The sequence below is a fragment of the Falco peregrinus genome, chromosome Z, assembly GCF_023634155.1.
Source record: "Falco peregrinus isolate bFalPer1 chromosome Z, bFalPer1.pri, whole genome shotgun sequence".
Taxonomy (NCBI): Eukaryota; Metazoa; Chordata; class Aves; order Falconiformes; family Falconidae; genus Falco; species Falco peregrinus.
The window spans coordinates 45,841,443-45,863,942 of NC_073739.1; positions in this window are offsets into that span (position 1 = coordinate 45,841,443).

Consider the following 22,500-nt stretch of genomic DNA (forward strand, 5'->3'; position numbering starts at 1 on the left):
AGCTATTACAGTATAGGCATTATTACCTTTATAATGAATGAAATTGTCTCTATTTATTAGCCATTTAGAGTCTGATACACACTTTTTCAGACAAATGTTCCAAGAAAAAATTTCAAAGATTAGTTGTAGAGAAAATGAGTACACACATTACCACATGCCAACATAGCATAGAAAATTCTGTATTCCTGATTTACTTCAATAATTGTTCATGGGAAAATGTGAAAAAAAATCTTCTTTCAGCACATAATTTTATGACAATGCAGGGCAGTATTCGTTCTTTGTACGAGTAAATCCAAAGAGGTCTTTTCTGAGAAGTTTAGATGCTAAAGTGTAATTGATTTTTTTCTTCTTTTAATCTTTAGCATAACATCAAAGCATTTGTCTGCCTAACTCTTCAAATATCATCTGACAAAGAGAAAAGCAAATTAATTTGCCAGTTTTAAAAGCAAGCTAGCTGCATGAATGGTTGCATGCAACATTTATGTCCCAAATACCATTAGACCAATGCTTTAGTCATTCTAGTCATAGCTACATACAGCTTCATATGCAAACTTGTTCCAACTTCTGAAACATATATCCATTTCTAAAGCTTGTACTTATTGTAGAGGTACAAAATTTTATTTATTTTTTTTTTAAATGAGATGGTTTTCAAAGTTGCAGTCCTTTATGCAATACACACAACATTTCCAAAGCATTATGCTGGAGAAAGCACAGAAAATATATATATTTAAAAAAATTTAAAAACAAGAAGAAGAAATATCAGGAAAATATTTTAATCTCTTTTTTTGAAATATTTTTTCTTTACCTATACATAATGACAATGATTGAAAGAAATTCTACAAATGTTGTCCAAGAAGAAAGTGAAAAATTCTCTGGCGACCATTTCACACTTTGGAGTTTCTTACTTGAAAACAAATGGTAAAGTTTCATGAAATAAAATTGCTGTCCTCTGCACAGCTCTAGTGTACTGTCAAATAGTAAGCGACCTGGTAGTAATGAAAATTTCCACCTTTTACACTTCTGGTTTAAGAACAGCTTACAGCTTAAGACTGGTTTGTTGGCTTGTTTATGTTTGAAATGTTTAGGTTTTGCATTTTTTTGGAGCATGCAGCTTTGACCTTACAGCTACTCTTTTTGCTTCCATTTGCTAAATGCTTCTTTCCAGTTTCATAGTCATTTACCACCTATTCCTAGGTGGACAGGACTACTGTGTTCTTTTATACTATCCTCTCCCATTTTCACCAATGCTTTCTGTTAAAGTGACAAAGCAGCACCCTTGTATTCTACCCAGTGATGCTCTCACAAGGTCTGAAGCCTTCTGTGCTGACCTGCAGACTCTTCCCTACACTTATCTGTTGAGTTTGTTCTACATGTAAAGAATAAATTCTGGAGGCAAGAGTCACTTTCTTGCTACAAAAATCACTAATGACATACCAAAAAGAAAACAGTTCAGCAAAAAAGGGTTTGTTCTGAACTTAAATTTACAATGTAAATGTGTAAGCAATCTTCAAGTTCAGTGGCACCACCTGTGTTTAGGCAAGCTCATGCACAACCATTTTTGGAGAATCTAGGCCTAGAAAAAAGCTGAACAGTTGTGGTTTCAAGTAAATAAAGTATTTTAAAAGTGAAAGTATTTGTGTATATGTTTTGGGGGGATGCTATCCCCCTGAATGCAGGGTCACAGTGGGCTGACAGGGCTAGGGTACAGACAGCAGATGGATCTCTACCGTGCTGCTGATGGGTGCCCGCCTCCTCCCACACAAAGGACACATGTGGGAAGTCCCACCTGCCAACACAGGTACCATAGCGCCTACAGGGAACCATCCTGATTTACTAAATAAGTTTTATCCAACCCACAGGATGTGCAAAATTGAACTATATTTACCAGAACTAGTCATTTATGAAAATGAACAAATTGAAATATATTTGGAATTTGGAGCTCTAGTCTGGGCTGTATCACCACATCAGATGGCAAAAATCACATCATGGGGAACCTGTTCAGTGAATGGAACACAGTCTATTTTTTCAATTTCTGAAGAAAGCTTTGACAGCCTGGTTTTAAAATGTTCCTGGAATATTTTGCCATGGCATTCAACCTCCAATGATGTTTCAGGCAAGCTGACTCTATTTCTGTTAAATTAGTCAGTGAGATCTAAAGTAGCAGCAAATATAATTTATAAACATAAAGCAGCTTTCACCTTTCCTGTATAGATCAGTGTCTTCCCCTAATACAAGTTGTGCCAAAAAATTACAAAGATGTTTGCACATTTATCTACATATGTAGAAAACTTCAAAGCAGAATTACAAGTTTAGAAGTTACTGACAAGAGGCATCTGTTGCACCATCTGCCAAAAAAAAAAAAAAAAAAAATTGATGAAATAAACCCCCTCTTCTGGAGCACAGCATATTTTCTCTTTGGTTTAAGCCTTGTAAATCACTTAAATCTTAGTCAGTGTAATTATAGCTCACCATAGAAGAATATAATTTAAACCCAATTGTTAAATTTATATTTTAATGAACCAGTGAAGAGGCAGTTTGATCAGAGTATAGTAGTATTTATGTGAGAACATTTTCTGGCAATAGATTCTATCAAAAATAAACCACAATGTAATAGCTAGAAGCAGAAACAAAACAAGGAATAAACAAGTGTATTACACCAGTATCCCTAGGGCCTGGATGTTCTTTTTAGATTTTCATCTGTAGCCTCGCTGCAGAAATATTTTAAGTATCAGAAAAAAATTAAGAGTCCTCAAACTCCAGAAAACAGCAAATCCAAAGGTGAATAAAATTAGAACAGCAAAAGTCAGAATTCAAATACATGTTGTGTTGAAACAAAGAAGGTATTTTACAGAAAACTCTGGAAACAAGAAGGATCTGTAAGGCCAATGTCTTCACAAAGGTTTATATCATCAGTAAAGGAAGGTTACTGAGAAGCTAACTGAAGGAAATACATTTAGTTCACCAATGAAGAGAATGGTTGTCCAGACACACCGATACACTGATACACCATGCTAGTTCCAGGGAACTGAGAAAATAAAAATACGTAAGACAATTCAGTAAATAGGCAACATTGCTAACCTGATAATTAAAAATGAACAAACATCTCCAAATTTGTACGGAATTTCTGCAGCTGATGATACATGTGCAAGAAAGCACATTAAGTTTTGTTATCAAATTGAACAGCTCCCATGTCCAGTTTATAGCTGGGTTACTATTAAACTGTTTAGCTAGAAAACACAGCAGACGGCAGCAGATCCTTCAAAATGTGCAGACCACTGTGTTGCCATAGCCACCATCAAACTTCAGACAAAACCATGCCTTTTTTTTGTCTTTTTTTTTTCTAAAAAAGCACATTTTATGCATTGCTGCCCATCTATTGAAACAGTCATACTGAAAAAATATGCCTGCTGAGGGAAAGTCACCAAGCAGTATTTTTCATTCTTGGTGGCTTCTCTGGCTGGTTATAAAAGCAAATGTATTACTGGATCCAGCTCCAGCATCTGATCTTGTCAGGAGTCTTTTATATCAGACCTGATTTAAGGTTGGGAAGCCATAAGCTATCAGTCACCAGTTCCTAAAAAATATGGCGAACACTGTTGATACTGACGAAGTCACAAGAATCTTGCAATACAGTAAGATTGCTAATCAAGGACTGATGCTGAACAGAGCTGGTTAAGGTTACGATTAAGAAACTAATGTAAGCAGCAGGAAAATTTGTCTCTAGAATAGTCCCTGTTATTGGAAGGAAGTCTTACAGTGGAAAGTTGTGAGGTAATGAACATTTGAATTGCAAAAGAGAAATTGTATCTCTGGTATTTCATTTAGCGTGTCCAAGTAGTAGATATAAAAAAATAAGCTGACAGCATCTCTAAATTCACAAAGGGGATGTTAAATATGGTGGAGATTTTGTTCAAAAATGACGGAGTGCTAAGGAGTTAAAGGCCAAGTAGTATTATCTTGGACCAAAGAACTGGGAAAAGGACAATGAGCACTGCAGGATTTAATTGGCCAGTTTTCATCCCAGCAAAACAAAGAACAATACTCTTTCCTTCTCTCCCTCAACAGGGGAAGCTGTCTTCAGAGCTCCATAGGAAGCTCACTGTTCCTTGATTTTTTTTATACTGGTGTGAAACAGAGACAATTTCTGGATGACAATTAAGGTTAACCAGAATCATAGAATTACAAGCCAGCACCTGAAGGCTGTGATTTAAATTTTCTTGTTTGCAAAACTTGGATAAAGACCTATCATTAATCTCACAAAGCAGCCCTTTATGTGCTAAGATACTTTAGAAATGAAGTCATACTACCAACAGGTGCATGAAAACGAAGCACTTAACCTGAGCATTTTTAAGTCAGAACCAGACGACAAATAAAGGTGGATTTCATTGCCTCCCTACCACATCGAGAGTTGTCTGAGGTAACAGCAACGTATTCCAGTGTTTAATTGATTTCTTGGCAAAGATCTTTTACTAATACCCAAACAGAATTTCCCCTTAAGCAATTTGTGCTTGAGGCCTCCTGTCCAGCCACTGTCCAGATGAAGACAGTACATGCATCTTTTCTCCAGCTATCTTACATACACAAAGACTTTGAAGACATAGAAAACTACATTTTTTAATAGTCAAACTCACTGAAATACCTTTTGAGTACTTATGACCCACAGTTATATATACAACAGATTTCATATACTACAGGAATCACATTATTTCTCTTAACAGCTAACGCATACAGTAAAGCCTATTATTACTTTTAAGAGTTGACATATACAGTAAAGCCAAAGAGGAGCTGATCACTTTGCAAAGTGTCTGGGAGTACAGGTTTTCCTTGCAGCATTATGACTGGTAATCACTGCATAAAGCAGAAGTTCCAAGCATTTCAGGAAATAAATAGCTTTATTCTTGCAAACAGATTATGAAACCTGTCTTTATGGACATTCACTCAGTCATGGGGAGAAAACGAAGTTGTGTGCATCAGGACCCTTATCATACAGTCAAAGCTGCCCTGAAGTGTCCCTGAGAGGACCATGAACATGAGCATTACTAAGGAGAAAGCAGGTTACATTGACTTGCAACACAAGTGTCTGTACAGCTGACACATTTTGGTAAGTTACTAATACATGGGGTTTTTTTTCTGTGAATTTATTTGTATTGTGTCACTAGAAATAAAAAATTAACAAATTAACATATGCCATTTGAGACCCGAGGTAATGTTTGTTTGCACTTCCAGTTATTTTGCGAGGTGGGTCAAAAAAATCTGTAACTTTTCGTTATTCTGAAAATAAATAAGTTTCAAAACAAAAGTGAAAATTCTGGGGGTTTCCTCAGTGCTAATCTTGATACTATGGTATTTTGCATATGCTATTTGCAGTGCTATTTTAATAACTGATAAATGGAAGTTTCAGCTCTGTAGAATTACACGTAGTTTTTCATTTAAACCACAAGATGTCTCTAGCTCCATTATGATAAAGGCAAATTAACTGCACACAGAATGCACTACATTCCCTTTTGAAATCTGCTTGGAAACACTCAAGCTGTAAAAGCAGAATCCCAGAAGTTTCTTGCTATGACTCCAACAGAAAGTCAATGTTCCATATGAGAGATGCTTTCCTGTTGTTTCAAAACAGAAAAGGATTTAAAATATTTCTTAAATGGAGTGGGATCACCACTTAATGCTTATGTCTGGCTAGTTAATTCAAGGGAATTATTCTAACGTACTAGTGGATAACAATGTTCTTCATTTGTCCATCACTAATAATTACGAACAGTTAGTAGCACAATATTAAATGTTAAACTGTACAAATATAACAACAAAGATTTTCACTAATTAGAGAAAATGAAATTCTGTTCATGATTCTCTTTATCTAAGACTGCAACACCCAAAACCAACCCAAAAGCCCTCACAACGGGAGTAGTCATTCCAATCTTAACAATTTTGTTTAATTACAGCACTACCAAATGATCATGTCTAGAGAGCATAACAAATAAGAACCTTTTAAAGCATTATCATAACAAACTGACACCCCATCCCCCAAAACTTATGGGAATATTTTCTTAAATAAAATCAGTTGTTAAACACTTAGCTCGGGGATGATTCACAGGAATGACATAGTAAAACAAAGATGATGTCCTCAAAGGCAGTAAAATCCCAACATAGTTCACATACCATGTCCATTTACAAACAGCATTAAAAGTATATAAGTACAGCCTGCTCACATAACACAGTATGGCAGAGATCACTGTTACAGAAATGAGTTTCAGTCTTCTACTTATATTTATATACTATGTATTTATATGTCCATTGCTTCTTGGAGAATAAGAAGCACAACCAGAAAAAAAAAATTGTCTAAAGGATTTAACAATATAAAGGGAGTTATATTATAGCATAGCATAGCATATTATTATATTTATTATATTTATTATATTATATTTATTATATGCTAGTGAAAGGTAAGTCAAGTCAGTTCTCAAGGCATCTCTGAGAGTCCCTTACACTTAAAATATTTCTCTTGTTGTGTTCCTGAAACACACCTACTGCTGTGGAACTGTCAGAATAAGTCCTTCCCAGCCATTGTTAGAGTGAGAGCATGCAAAGGTATCCCATTACTTGATGTATGTCTTCAAAGACAGTTACGAAAAGTCATGGCAGTCGGGCAAAGTCCGAAGTGGCTGTGAAAGGGGAATATTGTGCCCATTTTTGAAAAGGGTAGAAAGGACGACCCTGTGAACTACTGACCAGTCAGCCTCCCCTCAGGGCCCAGCAAGATCATGGAACACAGCCTCCTGTGTTGAAACATATGGAAGACAGCGAGTTAATTAGAGAAAGTCAGCATGGCTTCACCATGGGCAAACTGTGCCTGACTAATCTGATGGCATTCTACAATGGAGTGACATCAGTGGACAAGGGAAGAGAACTGCTATCACCTACGTGGACTTCTGTAGGGCCTCTGACATGGTCCCACACACAATATTCTTGCTGCTGGATTGGAGGGATATGGATTCAATAGATGGACTATTAGATGAGTAAGGAACTGGCCAGGTGGCTGCATCCAGAGTTACAGAAAATGCTTCAATGTCCAAATGGAAGCCAATAATGAGAGGTGTTCCTCAAGGGTCCATACTGGGACCAATACTTTTTAATATCTTCATAAATTATATAGTGGGATTGAGTGCACCTTCATCAAGTTTGCAGATGACCCCAATCTCAGTGCTGCAGCTGATAAGCTAGAGGAAAAGGATGTCATTAGAAGGACCTTGACAGGCTGGTAAAGAGGGCCCATGTGATCCTCATGAAGTTCAACAAGCGTAAGTGCAATGTTCTGGCCCTGGGTCAGGGTAATCACCAGTATCTATACAGATTGGGGGACGAATGGATTGAGACCAGCCCTGCAGAGAAGGACTTAGGGATACTGGTAGGTGAAAAATTAGATATCAGCCAGCGAGGTGTGCTTGCAGCCTGGAAAACCAGGCGTATCCTGGACTGCACCAAAAAAACCCAAGGTCAGCAGCTTGAGGGAAGTGTTTTTCCCCCTCTAACCCACTGTCATAAGACCACCACCTGGAACACTGCATACAGCTCTGGGGTCCCTAGTACAAGAAAGACAGACCTGTTAAGAGCAGGTCCAGAGGAGAGCCATGAAAATGATCAGAGGGCTAGAACACCTCTCCCCTGAGGAAAGGCTGAGCGAGTTGGGGTTGTTCAGCCTGCAGAAGAGAAAGCTCTGGGTAGACCTTACCACGGCCTTTCAGTACATAAAGAGGGCTTAAAAGAAAGACAAAGACATTTACCAAGGCCTGTAGTTACACGGCACGTGGCAACAGCTTTAAAAAAAAAGAGGGTAGATTTAGACTGTATATAAGGAAGACTTTTTTTGTGATGAGGGTGGTGAGGCACTGGAACAGGTTGGCCAGAGAAGCTGTGGACGCCCCATCCCTAGAAATGTTCAAGGCCAGGTTGGATGGGGCTTTGAGCAACCTGGGCTAATGGAAGGTGTCCCTGCCCATGGTAGCAGGGGTGGATTAGGTGATCTTTAAAGGACCCTTCCAACCCAAACCATTCTATGATTCCATGATTCTAATTACCTCACAGTGCTTATGCAAATCAGCAGCTCTTGGGGGGGAAAAAAGCAGATAGATGTCAGTGATTATGCAATATCCTACCGTCCTTCTAGAAAACACTTTTAGATCTGTAATAGAGAAAACTGAAAACTCTTATGTCCCTACCCTAATAAAAATTTGTTCTAGTTAAGTAGAAACACCTGTTACAGTGAAGTGACATTTGCAGATAGGTGTCTAATACCTGGAAACACATACTCAGTTTGAGAAAAGCATGCTGTGTTTCCACACTCAAAATGCAAATAAACACCAAGAGCTTGATTAAGGTCAACTACCGCATGCTATTTCTCTCCTGCTAATGTAAGTGTTCAGACCGTTGACTAGTTTTCACCTGAAGTTTTAATATGTCTTTAAAATGTCTTTTGCTGTTGTTGCCTGGGAATACATAATTCAAAATATTGGAATACTAATTACTTAGTCATTTGTCATTAATTTCTTCTACTCTAGATATTTGCTTCATAACACAAAATTATGTTTTCATCAGAAAGGAAATAGATGCACAGCAAGTGCCTACACACAATATTCAAGGAAATAAAAACAGAATTGTAATAATATATCATTTAAATTCAACTGATAATGAAAATATTTACTAATGAGCCACAAACTTCTAGCCAATAAGCACCTCTTACACAACACAGTACAAATCTCACAGCACATTAATAATCTGTCATGTCATTAAAACCAAAATCCCTCACATGATGGCTGTCGATTAAATAGGTTTTGCACTACATATAAACTCTAATCTAAACATCTAACCAAAATTATTCTTTATTTTAGCTAAGGCTTTAAATGAGGTTAGGTGTCATGCTCTAGCTTTGACTGCAAACTAATTTAACTTCAGCAACGAAAGGAACAGAGTGCTTTGACACTAACGGTATTGCTGTGCTCTGTAAATGAAACTAACAATTGACAAGTGAGGCATAAAAAGGGCCAAAAACAATATAACAAGGTTTCAATTTAAAAAATCCACTAAGATTAAGCAAGAAGGGGCAAAAGGTTTCACATTGTGGTGAGATAATTGATTCCTTGGGATTTGAAGTCCAGCCAACTGTTTCTGTATATCTTGAGATATCCCCAGAAAAGTTTTTCCTCATTTCCATTACAATGAGTCTTCAAGAAATGGTTGAAGATAATTCTTTGCATTGAAATCTGTGATTAAATTCCAAGTATTACTTTGTCTATGCTGTAAATACTGACCAAGCCACTCAGCCAAAACTTAAAGTCAATCATGTTGTACTGCTTATCAGCTATAACGTACCAAAACTCACAGACTGGTCATTTTAAATAAGTCATTTTGAAAACTGCTATCATAGAGCGTACTTCCAATAGAATTGCTTACGGATAAGGATACAGAGTAAAGCTAAGGCTGGGCACATTCATAATGCTTCAGTTATCCCTGACGGCAGTTAAAAGAGTTTTAGGGGAGGCATGCAGCATAAAGCAATTGCATGTTTTTCTCCCTTTTCTTCCTCAGAGTACACATCAGTGCCTACTTCTACTTTTTAGAGTAGATGCTCTTGGACAAGCGGAAATTACATTAAGAAGCGTGGCTGCTGTGATACCGTGCTGTTCTCTGAAATGCGTGAAGAAATAAACAAAACAAAAAAAAAGTAAGGAAATAAATGTCTTTCACTCATAGTGACAGTAATTAGGTATACAAGTAATAGATACAAAATTCTCAAAGAAAGTGCATCCATGTACCTTCAGGCAGCTGGCTAAGGAGTCCATACATTAGATACCAAGCTTTCTCCCTCACTAGATTGTAATATACATCATCACCATTTTTCACACTTAGGGGACACAATTCCATAGAAAATGGTACTGCTTCACTCTGAGACTTTCCCACACAACTAACATTATCATTTATGACAAAATCAACACATCTACAAGATTATGAATTTCATTTTGCCAAAACATGCATGCCTAAAGCATACCTGCAGATGGGGCCCATAAACAACAGATTTCGGACTGGTTCTGCTTTAGTATCTTAAGATGTAGATCTGAGCGGTACAGGTTACAAAATTTCCAAATCCAAGCAACAAGAGAAGTGGCCAACACCCCCAATACCAACAGGCAGAATACTGTTTAAGGCATTGTGCATTTGCCCCTTGCTAAGCAGCCTAGTACCTGTGTGACCCACATAGCTATGAGAGCACCATACTGACTTGTCCCACTTTCTCATTACATTTGCTTGTAAAAAGCATCAGAGCCCAAAGTCTGAGTACCAGAAAGACTTGTTGGGACATAATGAAGGATACTCACATCCCATCAACATCTGGACCCTAAATTACATGCCCAGGCTCCTTACCCCTGAATAAAAACCAGAAAAGATTGTTCATTTTATTTCATAGATCTTCATGGACCATTGTGCTAAGCAACTTCTTAAGTCTGCTTAAGTCTTCAAGATGGTAACAAGCTGCATTGGGTTTGCATGGCAAGGCTGTAGGAGGGGGGGAACCTACAGGGGTGCCTTCTGTGAGAAGATGGGAGAAACTTCCCCCATGTCCAACTGAGCCAGTGCCAGCCAGCTCCAAGAGGGCCTCCCTGCTGGTCGTGGCCAAGCCCATCAGTGACAGCGGTAGCCTCTCTGTGGTAGTGTATTTAAGAAGAGGAGAAAAAAAAAAAACCCCACACAACAGCAATTGCAGCCAGAGAAGAGAGGACTGAGGCTATGTGAGAGAATCAGCTGCAGACACCGAGGTCAGTGCAGAAGGAGGGTCAGGAGGGGCTCCAGGCACCAGAGCAGATCCTCCTGCAGTCGGTGGTGAAGCCCATGGTGAGGCAGGCTGTGCCCCCGCAGCACGTGGAGCAGATCCCCACTTGCAGCCCATGGAGGACCCCACACTGGAGCAGACGGGTGTGCCTGGAGGAGGCTGTGACCCCCTCAGAAACCCGCACTGGAGCAGGTTTGCTGTCTGGGTTTGTGACCCCACGGGGGACCCATTCTGTGGCAGTTCATGAAGAATGTAGCCCAGGAGAAGGGCTCACATTGGAGAAGTTCATGAAGGACTGTCTCCTGTGGGAGGGACCCCACGCTGGAGCAGGGAAGACTGTGAGGAGCCTCCCCCTGAGGGGGAAGGGGCGGCAAAGGCAGCATGTGATGGACTGACCATAGCCCCCATTCCTATCCCCTTGTGCTGCTGGGCAGGGCAGAGGTAGAGAAAATCAGAACTGAAGTTAAGCCCAGGAAGAAGGGATTTGATTTCTCTGGTAGTAAATTAAACTAATTTCCCAAAGTCAAGGCTGTTTTGCCTGTGATGGTAACTGCTGAGTGACCTCTCTGTCCTTATGTTGACCCATGAGCCTTTAGTTGTATTTTCTCTCCCCTGTCCTGCTGAGGAGGGGAGTGGTAGAGCAGGTGGGCATCCAGCCAAAGTCAACCCACCACATAAGCCATTCCAGAATTTAACGAAGTGTCAGTGCCAGCAAGATGTTATTTTGCCGTTTCCTACTACTGCACTTACTAAGGGGTTATACAACCTATTGGGATTTAAAGCAAATCAGCATCTGTCAGAATTTAGTGGTTACATCATTTGCGCAACACCTAAATAAAATTGTAAAGTGTCAGTAAATATCATTTGTGATAACATCTGTTTTGGATGCAATTCACAACACATACTTCTTTTTTGAAATAAAATTTACTTTTAAAGTGTCATCCAGATATTCTAAGCCAAAGTTTTGCATTTTCCCATTTTTATTTATCTGCTGCTTTTACAATTATCTAGTACGGAAGGAAAAAGTAGAATGCAGACAAAATAAGAATCATGTTAATTAACAGCTGAAGACAGAACTATTATTACAGGCTTTGAGCCAATTGAAATATTCTTTTTAACCAAGACATCAACTTAGTATTTCTAATGCAAGACATGAGTGCATTACTTGGGTTTGAAAAGCATCAATTATTCTTCCAGGAATGGCACCCATTTACTGAAGCTGGTTTCTCTCCTAGGTAAAACCATCAGCCCCATACTCTTGCTCTGACTTTGACTATGGTGGTTCAGGGTGGAAAGAACCATATTACTGCAGATATCCAGGGTCTGGAACTCAAACCCATGCCAGTGAAGGTTACGTTGAAATTGGGCGCTCATCTGACATTTGTGGCAGGAAATGCCATCCTATGTAACAACCAGGAGACTCCAAGCTGATAACTTTACGTCAATCCTTTATCTTCTCCATGCAAATCCATCCAGGCAACTCAATTCCACAATTGTTCTGTCGATATTTAGATACAACTTTGCACAGTTTCAGCTTATTTATGGAGTTAACAGCAGAAATTGTTCATTTCATTAAGACTCTTTTGTGTTCATACATGGCTATTACCATGACAGACAATATCAGCCCACTGCTACATTGTTTCAAAACAAGAAAGCAAAAATTGTGAAGAAAACACCAGTGGGGTCACAGGAATATTAATTCAGATCATTTGCAAGTCTGAAATAACAGCATGGGATGAAAATAGTATGGCTTACATGTACATAGGTCTCAGAGGAAAAGACTCCAGAGTGCTGCTTGGCATATTCAGACTGCTGCGCCTGCTGGTTGCTATGCAGCGATGGCACATTTCCTGATACTGAAACATAATCCTACTTTCTACTTTATGCTGAAGCTCAGGGAGTGACAGATGCTTCACTGAGTGGAATAGGTGGTGCATGTGGTTGTGTAAATGTCTTAGGTTAACATGAATAGCTGGGAGTCACACCAGAGGCCAGCATGTCCTCAAGCCAAAAACATAGTAAAGCAGCATCTTCAACTGATTTATTTGTATCTTAATGTTTTGCAATTTTAAGTCTTTATATTATATTTAACTCTAATATATATATTAGCTCTTGTAGGTAAATATTGCAGTAACTTCCCTGTTTCCCCTTTAAATAAAAGAAAAAATACATTATCGTTTGGTAAAATTACTCCTCCTTGTTTTGTTCTCTCTTTTCATGATACCTCAATCCAGGCAGTCTTATGCAATACGTAAGGAGAAATTCCTCCTCTCAAAAGGTTTAGCATTCACAGTCCCAAACTACGTCTCTTGAAATCAATCAATAAATAAAATTATTATCCAGATAAGGTTGCTGAAAATTGTGTTCATCATTTAAATATTTGTGGAATACTATTCTTGGAAGAGAAGCTGTGACACCTCAGAAAAGCTTTTCTGTTTATATATAACTTTCCACATGTGCATGTATCTCTATCAATTAGTTCCCCATAAATTCTATTAATATATAATACATGAAATACAGCAGCTGTAGCTCTTAAGATGTAATTACAATTAAACTACATGCAGCCATATTGTAAAAGGTACCATATTGTGGTTAGTTCAAATTTATTAGTTTAAACCAATTAATTTGCTAAAAGATTACCGAAATCTATGTCAGTCTGCAAAAATCTTTGAAGTGGGTAACGTTGTCAACACAGCAGAATTCATCACAAGAAAAAAAAAAGAAAAAAAGAATGATATCTATGCTTCAAGAGCTACATGAATGGTTACTTCTCTTAAAGCTGTTCTATTAGGCTGTCTGTAAGCTCACAAACACTACTTGGTTTATTCATCATTAAAGCATCATTTTTTATGACTAGAAATACTGCAAAGTTTTTGTGTTTCTAGACACCCCTTTCCTCCCTGCTAATTGTTAGTCCATATGAAGCTAGTGAATCCTCTGCCTCAAATAGGGCTTAGTTATTTATCTCAAGACAAATGTTTATCAGTCTAGCTTTGGTGGTCCAAAATGAAAACTTAACTGGTGTATATATCTCATCCCTACACGCAGGGTAACAACTCCTGCTATGTTAATGTATTCACAAGAATCTACCTCATATTCACAGGAATCTATCTTAAGAAAATAAAATTATTCTGATTTTACAAACTATCTCCATGGGTTTTTTCCTTCAGCTACTCAATACTAGACAGAATTCAGATCAAACCTCACTTTTTTGTCATTGGTCATGAAGGATTTCTACAAACTGTAACATATAATTGGAGAAAAATGATGCTGCAGCATACACTTAGGATGTTTAATTCTTTTACATATCGATATAAGTGTTTGGATTTTCTCTGTAGTACTCACACAGTTTTAATATACTTATAACTCCTCAGCTCCACCAGCTTTGGACTTTACGGATGATAATTAAAGCAGCAAATGCCATCCAGGAGGTTTATCAAGCTCCTTGAAACAAGACATTTTTCTGCTCATTCAGTGTCTCTCCTGCCTTTGTACAACTTGATTTCCCTAAACCCTCTTCAGGCAATAATACCTAGTTGTCATCAACGTGGAACTTAATCTGACACCTCAAGAACCAAACCCATGTAATTACAGCTTCAGCTAAAATTTTTTTATTTGTTAGCTGAAAAGATACAAGAGGGAAGGTCATCACACTCCTTAAAATCATAGCCTCATTTTCCCAGAGTATCAACAGCTATTATTGACTGAAGTATACATATGGATAAGCCTATGTCCTAGGAGAAACCACTTATAGCAAGCACATCAGAAGTATCAAATGCATAAAAAGTAATCGTACCATACCAGCTAAATAATACCCTCCCTTAGGCTAGAAGTACAAGGTAAGATCAGTCTTTTCTTTTGTTCCTGATAAGAGAAAAATATATTGGAAAATAAAACATTTCCTTAGTAAATCTATTTGGGAAACAAATACATTTTGCCTTAAAAAAATCAAAACTTGTATCACAAATATTAAAAAAAATATTACAAATAGCACAATCTAAATTCCCTTTTTAAGTTCTCAAAGGTGGTGAGCAATTCTAAACAGAAATAATTTAAATCTCTTATTTCCATTCTGATACATATGTGAATTCTCAAATGTTCATGACGCAGGACAAAGGGGGAGAAGATCTACATCAGCTGGATGCATTTTTGGTCTTAAGTTACTAACTTTAACGTCAACATGGATATTTAGTGGATTTCTGCACACTGCGTGCAACTGGCAGCAAGGGAAGAATTGTGTGGCTAGTTCTGATTGACTCTGTAGGGACGAGCTACCCAAAAAAGAGACAAGATTTCAACTCACCACAAAATCTAAAAGCCATGTGCCGTACAAATACAGCTCCTCAGTTAAAACAGACTGGGGAGCAGTTAAAGTCCTGCAGGTGGCCTAAGCACATGATCTACAAACCTTCTCAATATGTCAGCATCAGAAAGAAGTGCTATAGGCAGAATGAAGACAAAACTTTGAAGGGCATTTGTCATGGTCATAATGTGGCAACCAAATGAACCTAGCCTGGAGCTGCCATGAACTGCTGTGCTGTAAACCACATTGGAGAGAAGTGCTCATGCCAGTGGAGCTGAAATTGTACTGCTATGCAAAGGCACCAGGGGACAGGAAAACCAATGGGACCTGAACCTATGAACGGAGCACTGTGAAAACCCCACTGAAGCTATTGTACCCTGCAAAGTAGGTGAGTGTCAATACAGGTGGTGTGGCTCACAAAAATGCACATACTTGAATTTACATCCTCAGTCAATGACTTCTTCATATACAAGAGAAAAATTTTACCTCGAGTCTGTATTTTCTAGGTGGGTGTATTTCAGCACAAAGCCAAAGCTATGGTTTTCTTCCAATTTTTAGTCCATATGGTCTACCCATTTAAACATACAACACATATTTTGATTGCCTGGATGCAATCTTTGTGCAACCTGCTGTAGGTGAACCTGGTTTAGCAGCGGGTTGGACTAGATGACCTCCAAAGGCCCCTTCCAACCCTGATCATTCTGCAATTCTGTGATCAAGCAGTTGAAGTACTTACAATTTCCACCATTAATCTACCAAAAGAAAAATATTCCCAAAGTGTAAATAATTTTCACATATTAAGATTTGCAAAAGACTGTACAAAAATTGCTAGTTAAGAAAGCTGTACCTCTTTTTTGAAAAGGAAAAGTTAGTTATATTCTCCTGAGAGTTTGCAATTGTTAACCTCTGAGCTCCCCAACAACTGCAACAACAATCTGCCACAATCCCCAGTGAAAGCAATAACCACCCTTGCAATTTATGAGACTAACCTCTCTGTGTCACTGTGTAAGACATCAGGCAGAGAGAAGCTGATCAAAATGAGATTTCCCATCCTTCCCTAAGTACATCTATGCAGTGTCAGTTTCTTCCCAGTTCCCAGAGAAATATAACAGTCTAGCTCCTTCATCCTGCGTTTCCTTCCAAGGGAAAAGGGCCATCAAATGCTGCCTTTCCTCTCACACCTGACTAGTTTAGAGTGAGAAAGAAGACAGAGAATCTGGGAGCTCAACAATATGTTCTGTAGAAAGACAGTTCTGGTTCCTCTGTGTATAAACACAAACAGGCTCTCTGTAAGTCACCAGGGCATGAAAGTGTCTCATTTTTTCCTTAGATACATTAAGTTAAGGTCAGCACAGATCCATGATAGAAGACATATGTAAACAGTATTCTCTGGTTTGAGTAAGCATTTGTAGGGGCACTCAGTAGTAGGATGATAGAATACCCCTTCACTCAACCTGTTTTGCTCAGGGTTACATACTAGATGCAACACACTAGGGTTTTGACGTCAGCAACAGATAGTGTGTTGCGTCACTTCACCCAACCTTTACTGAATTTCAGTGTGCAGAACTACTTTGTGACGATTGCATATACTGAAAATTAACCAGAATAAAACATTCTGGGGAAAAAAAAAAAAAGAAAAAAAAAAAAAACAACAGAGAGAAGAATTAGCACAAACTCTTTTTTAACTAGTTCTTATTAAAATTGTGGGGATGGGACAGTATAATTTAGAAATACAATCACTTTAGATGACAGCTTGTAGTGGTGGTAATGTGAAGACTCAGGAAAGGCCAGCATCTTTAACACGGCTGTTTTTATCCACAGGATGAGAGCATTCACCTCCAGCACACCCTTGTGCACCTTCGAGACGTTCTACTATTTAAATCCTTGGTATTCAACTTCAACATAATCTCTCAGGTTGATAGCATAGCAATACCATGATCAACTAAAGCCGGTAGAGGTGTCAGGCCAAATACATGCTGATATTGCCACCAGCAACAATTGAGAAGGTGTGTATATAATCTCCCCTAAACATCATCAGAACTTCATGTATCCAGTTTGATTGAACATGAAGCCACAGCAGAAACCAGCAAAATACAAACCCAAAATGCTGAGTCATATTTACACTCACTAATCTTCCAACTAAATGACAATCAGAAGATTAGATAATTGCACTTTCAGTGCAAAATTATCTCAGTAAATTGGATTTCTCTAGAATGTAGATTATGTATATAAAACTATATCTTTAATAGTGCATATACACAGGAAAAATAATTGACACAACCTATGAATGGATAATCTGCCTATCAGGAAAGGTTGTTTTGGAGTAGGAGTGTTTTTTGTTTTTTTCACCCACACCCACATGCCGCTTATTTACAGATAGTAAGAGTCTACATCCCTAAAGGCAGGTAGCCCTGGAATATACGTACATTGTCAAAGCATTATACAAGATTAACTAAGGAATACATTACCTTAATTAAGTTTTTTAAAAATTAAAATTTAATTTTAAATTTAAAAAAATAATTAATTACCTTGATTAAGAGAGCAAATCTTTGATGCAAAAGATGCTTTGTAGGCAAAATATTGCATCTACAGCAGCTACTGCTGAAAGTTTTCAGCCAAAGTTACTAAAAAAACAGTACTGTAAAAAGTACTCTGTCTAATACTGGCAATTTGTGATTCAAAGCCTGATCATTTAGGACATTTTAAGGATGTAAATCCACAACAATGGCGATGAATGTAATGAAGGCACATCTCAGTTACATCAGCAGAAATTCAAATTCTCCAAATTAAAATTTCATAGCAATTTACCAAAGAGACACACACATTTGCACTTTCCTCAGTGTAGTCATTTATTTCAAATTTGTATCACAGAATTACTCAAATATGAAAAATATACATTTTAGGTTATACTCCTTTAGAGCTAAGATTTTACTCTCTTTACAATTACGCAAATCGGAGTCAAGGGGGATTTAAAAATCATAAAATATTTAGAAAATCAGTCTCTTTCTCCTTTGAAAATACTGAATTCCCCAAAACAACCATGAGAGCTAACACTAAAGATGAAAAAATTGAAGCCAGTTCAAAATACAGTAAAAGTTTGGTATCTGAATAAATATTACATCAAGTAAGAACTTCTAAAAAATTAATGGATTCCCATGTTCAAAATTTTCTGTGTTGTGGAAAAATCCATTTGAAACATATAATTTAAAAATTTACTTTCATTCTTTTTGATGTATAGAATTAATACTGATATTGTTGCCCTTTTGTCTGACTTGAGCACTTCAATCTGATCACCGTATCATCTCTTTGTTGAAGTGTAAGGAAAAATCAAAACCAGAAGCTGGAAAGAAAAGTATGTGGACTATTACCCTAGGTAGGAGAGGAAAACAGTATTCAAAACTATATGAAACACATATACATGGAAAACATTTAAATACTTATTTTAAGCTTTAGAACCTATTCTATCAACACTATTTTCCATTTGGGACTGGCCCACCAGTTAGAGTAAATTAAAGGTAAAACAGGGTTTGAAAATACATTGGTCTCCTTTCCAGTCTGTGAGTAAGAATCCAACAGTACATTGGATCTTGACAATTTCATTCTTCAAACCCTAATCTATACCCAGCACTAAGCATTGCATCAAGCACAGTAAGGGTCTCCTCATTTCCAGCTGTAAGATAGAGCAACACGGTGTGTCAGGCACCATGACCTCAGGGCACTTACCTCACTCTACCAATCTGGCAGAATATAGTAATACAGTGGGATCCACCCCAGACCTAACTTTAAATACAGCTAGAAAGTAACAGCATTATTGGCATATTTACCACAAAACAAAAGTTTTCTGAAGTTTGTAAGACCCTGATCATATTGGCGTTTGTCTACCAGTCAACAAACACACCATCTGTAGTACAACACCAAGCATTTATGAAGGAGATTAAAAAGGTAATTTTCCAGCTGCTTTTAGCTCGCAGTTATTTGCATATGAAATTTACATGGATGATAAAAAAATTAGGTTTCTCGAGAAAGATTAATTTGCTTATTTACAAAGACCGGAGAGTCAAATTATAGCAAATCATCACCCTGGAGTTAATGTTCCTCCATGATTGTTTATGTTCTGTAATTCAGTATTAATTACCATCAGGAAGAGTTTTGTTTGCCACTGCAGCTACATGACACTTTACAAGAAATTCACTTTTTACATAAACTTGGAGACCTCAGTGGCTCTAGGGTAGCAAAATGAAGTCAAATGAAGACTCATATTATTGAAACAGTGCTCAGGCTCCTAGATTTAGTCTTCATAGCTAGACATCACCCTTCAGCAGCCACAGGCTGTGAACAATACAAGTTCACTGTAAATATGGCATATGATTTTAACTAAGACAGTTAATTAGGTCTTTTGCATTTTTTTAAAAAACAACGAAAATACTAGGGGCTTGTGTGCTTTAAAATGCCTGTCATCACAGTAATCAATATCCTAAACGCTTACATCTGTGCTATGGGTATATACTCTATGGGAACATTCATTTTCACAGGTCTTCAGGCCACTTTTGAATTACTAGTCTTCAGTATTCTGCATTCTGTGGAACTTCACAGGGGTCAAAAGCAACCATTTTTAACATTTCCTACCTCATAACCCATTACTGAAATACTAATTGATTTCAGGATGTCCCACTACACGCTTTTCATACAGTTCTAATTAACCCTGCATCTCAAAACACAGATTTTGAGAATTCAAAATGCTGCTTAGGTGAACACGATCTTTTTCTCAACTGACTTCCCAAAAGATATTAGTTCTGTTATCCATTATTGACTTCAAATGAAGTAAAATTCTACATTTTCCTCAAACTTAACTTGCACATCATGGGACTGCATAATTTCTTTTAAAAAATGAAAAGAAAGAAGTTAATTCCACAGGAAATGAAAAGAAAAACGTTAATTCCACAGGAAATTAATAAAGTCATGTAAGTATGGATAGATAACAGATTATATTTGTGACTGCTTAGGACAACGTCTGAGACAAAATATGGTGAAAGTAACAAATTTAAAAGGTCTGCCATTGACCCCTAAATTGCCTGAGAGTTGAGTGGGAAAGTACAAAGAGTATGCTTTCCGTTTACTAGGAATCCTTTTTTTAACCCAAAATGAATTTTTTTCCTTCATTTGGGGAGTTATGTGATGTTTTTAAAAAGCCACATGAAAAACATTAAAAAGTTTGAAGGCCAGAATGTTTGAAGGTCAGAATTAAGTGTTTCTATAATTTAAGACCATGAATGATAAATTTAATTTGAATTGAAGTTACAGCAGGGGCAGGGGAGCGGGGAGATGGACAGAAATGCCAGAGAAAATGTTAATGATATGACAGAAATCTGGCTACAAATCTTAATACACTGCATGTCTACTGTCACCCGGTCACATAGAGAAATATACACAGCAATAATTAAGAGATCATCTCAAAATTCATCCATTCAAAGCATGTTCTGATTTACATAAAAATCTGACCAAAATAAAACCCCAAAACATATCTCCATGTAAACAGAACTTTGCTTTTTGGTTTTGTGCTGTATTTGAAAGGATTTATACCTTTGGAGCTTTCTTTTCCTCATTTGCAATCTACAGGGATGACCCCCGGAATAAAATAATTCATGGTAGGCTCACATACATAAATAGAAAATTTCTGATGAGTGTATCATTTCCTGGGGAGGGGAGGAAGAATTTATGTGTCTGAATCTACATCAGAAAATCTAGCACAAAACATGTACAATATCACTACGAGGTGCTCTAGAAACAGCTGACATTCAAGAAACAAAACATTTTGGATTTCATAGTCATTACACTACAACCAAAAAGACCAAAAAGAACCCCCCTAATAAACTCAGTACCCCAGAAACATTTTTCTTTCAGCACAGATAAGTGTTTCTTTCACTGCACAGAAGAAACCTTTTGTCTACCCAAAATCTTAGCCAATAAGACAACATCTTATTGTGAACTTACTCTTTAAAAGATGATTCTGCCAGACTGCCCTAGAACAAGCCAATACAATAAGATTTTGCTGTTGACAGATAGGTCTCACCCTTCATAAGACCTCATTGCCTCTTCTGCAGACAAACCATCCTTCTGCTAATAATAAAGTATGTTAACTTGGTTTATCTTTCTCTCACAGACATCACTGTCTACACAGACAGCAGGACTTCAAGAACCTTCAGTAGGAGTCAGAAACATCTTCCAGGTATAGGCCTTCATTTTCCAGACAGTTCATATGACATTGGCACGTTAGCACTTTGCTTTGAAATTTTAACAGATTTTGTAAAATGGAACCATTTTTCATGGTTCAGTGAAGGAAAAGGAGTAGAAGATAGAGGGACAGTATATTCAAACACTGGGGGGTGACATATATTCATATACATTCCGTATTTCAAATGCGCTTATTTGTTTTCAAAACAGTGTCCAGTGATAGAGAATTTCCAGCATCCCAAGATAGTTCAGTAGGTATCTATGGAAGATTTTTTTTTAAACATTGTGGGAACTCAACATCTGCATAGGTGGACTGTGGAACAGATGAATCATATCTATGCTTTTTACTATTCTGTTTAGCAGTGTTTAAGGGAGTAACAAGCATACATAAACAGAACATTAAGACTATCCACTACATACTGAGGCACATCCCTAGCTGTCTAAGAAGGAGGAAGAGGAGGAAAAATAGCATAAAGAAAGAAAAAACAAGATGGCTGAATGATTGCACTTACACATTTTTGGAGGCTGCTTCTCAGACAACAGTAGGGAAGTGTAGAGGAATGAAGCTGGGTTAATTAGCATTGATAATATACAATGGGTTGGCTTCAAGGGCGGTGGGTTGGCCAATGTAGATAAGGTGCAGCTGTGGCTGGTTCTGTTAGGTGGTTGAGAGCCAATGAAGAGAGAGCAGCTGAGGAAGAAGCAAGAGAAGAGAGAGCTGGCCCTGGATGAGGTGAGGGCAGGGCAGCACAGCAGAAGGACTGACATGAAGAATATGCTGGTATGAGATGGTAAAAGACCTTGTTGCAGCTGGATAGTTTGGAGAGTGCTGCGACAGGGAAGTGGGTGGGTACAAATGTCAATCAAAAGCCCAGGATAAAGTATAAAACAGCAAAATCACAAGAGTGTAAGGGTATTAGGAGCCTTTGACTTATAGCAGGGAGAGGCAGAGAAATAAACGGTGAGTATTTAATCACGTTCATTGAAATCAGATAGGGCAGTGGACCTGTGTGTAAACCACAAGCAAGTGCATCTGGTGAGCTGACAGCTGACAAACCTGGAAGACTGGCAGAATGGGCAGGACAGAGACACTCTAAAGATGCACAAGGACAGTAGGTAGTAGTAAGGGGCAGGGCTTTAA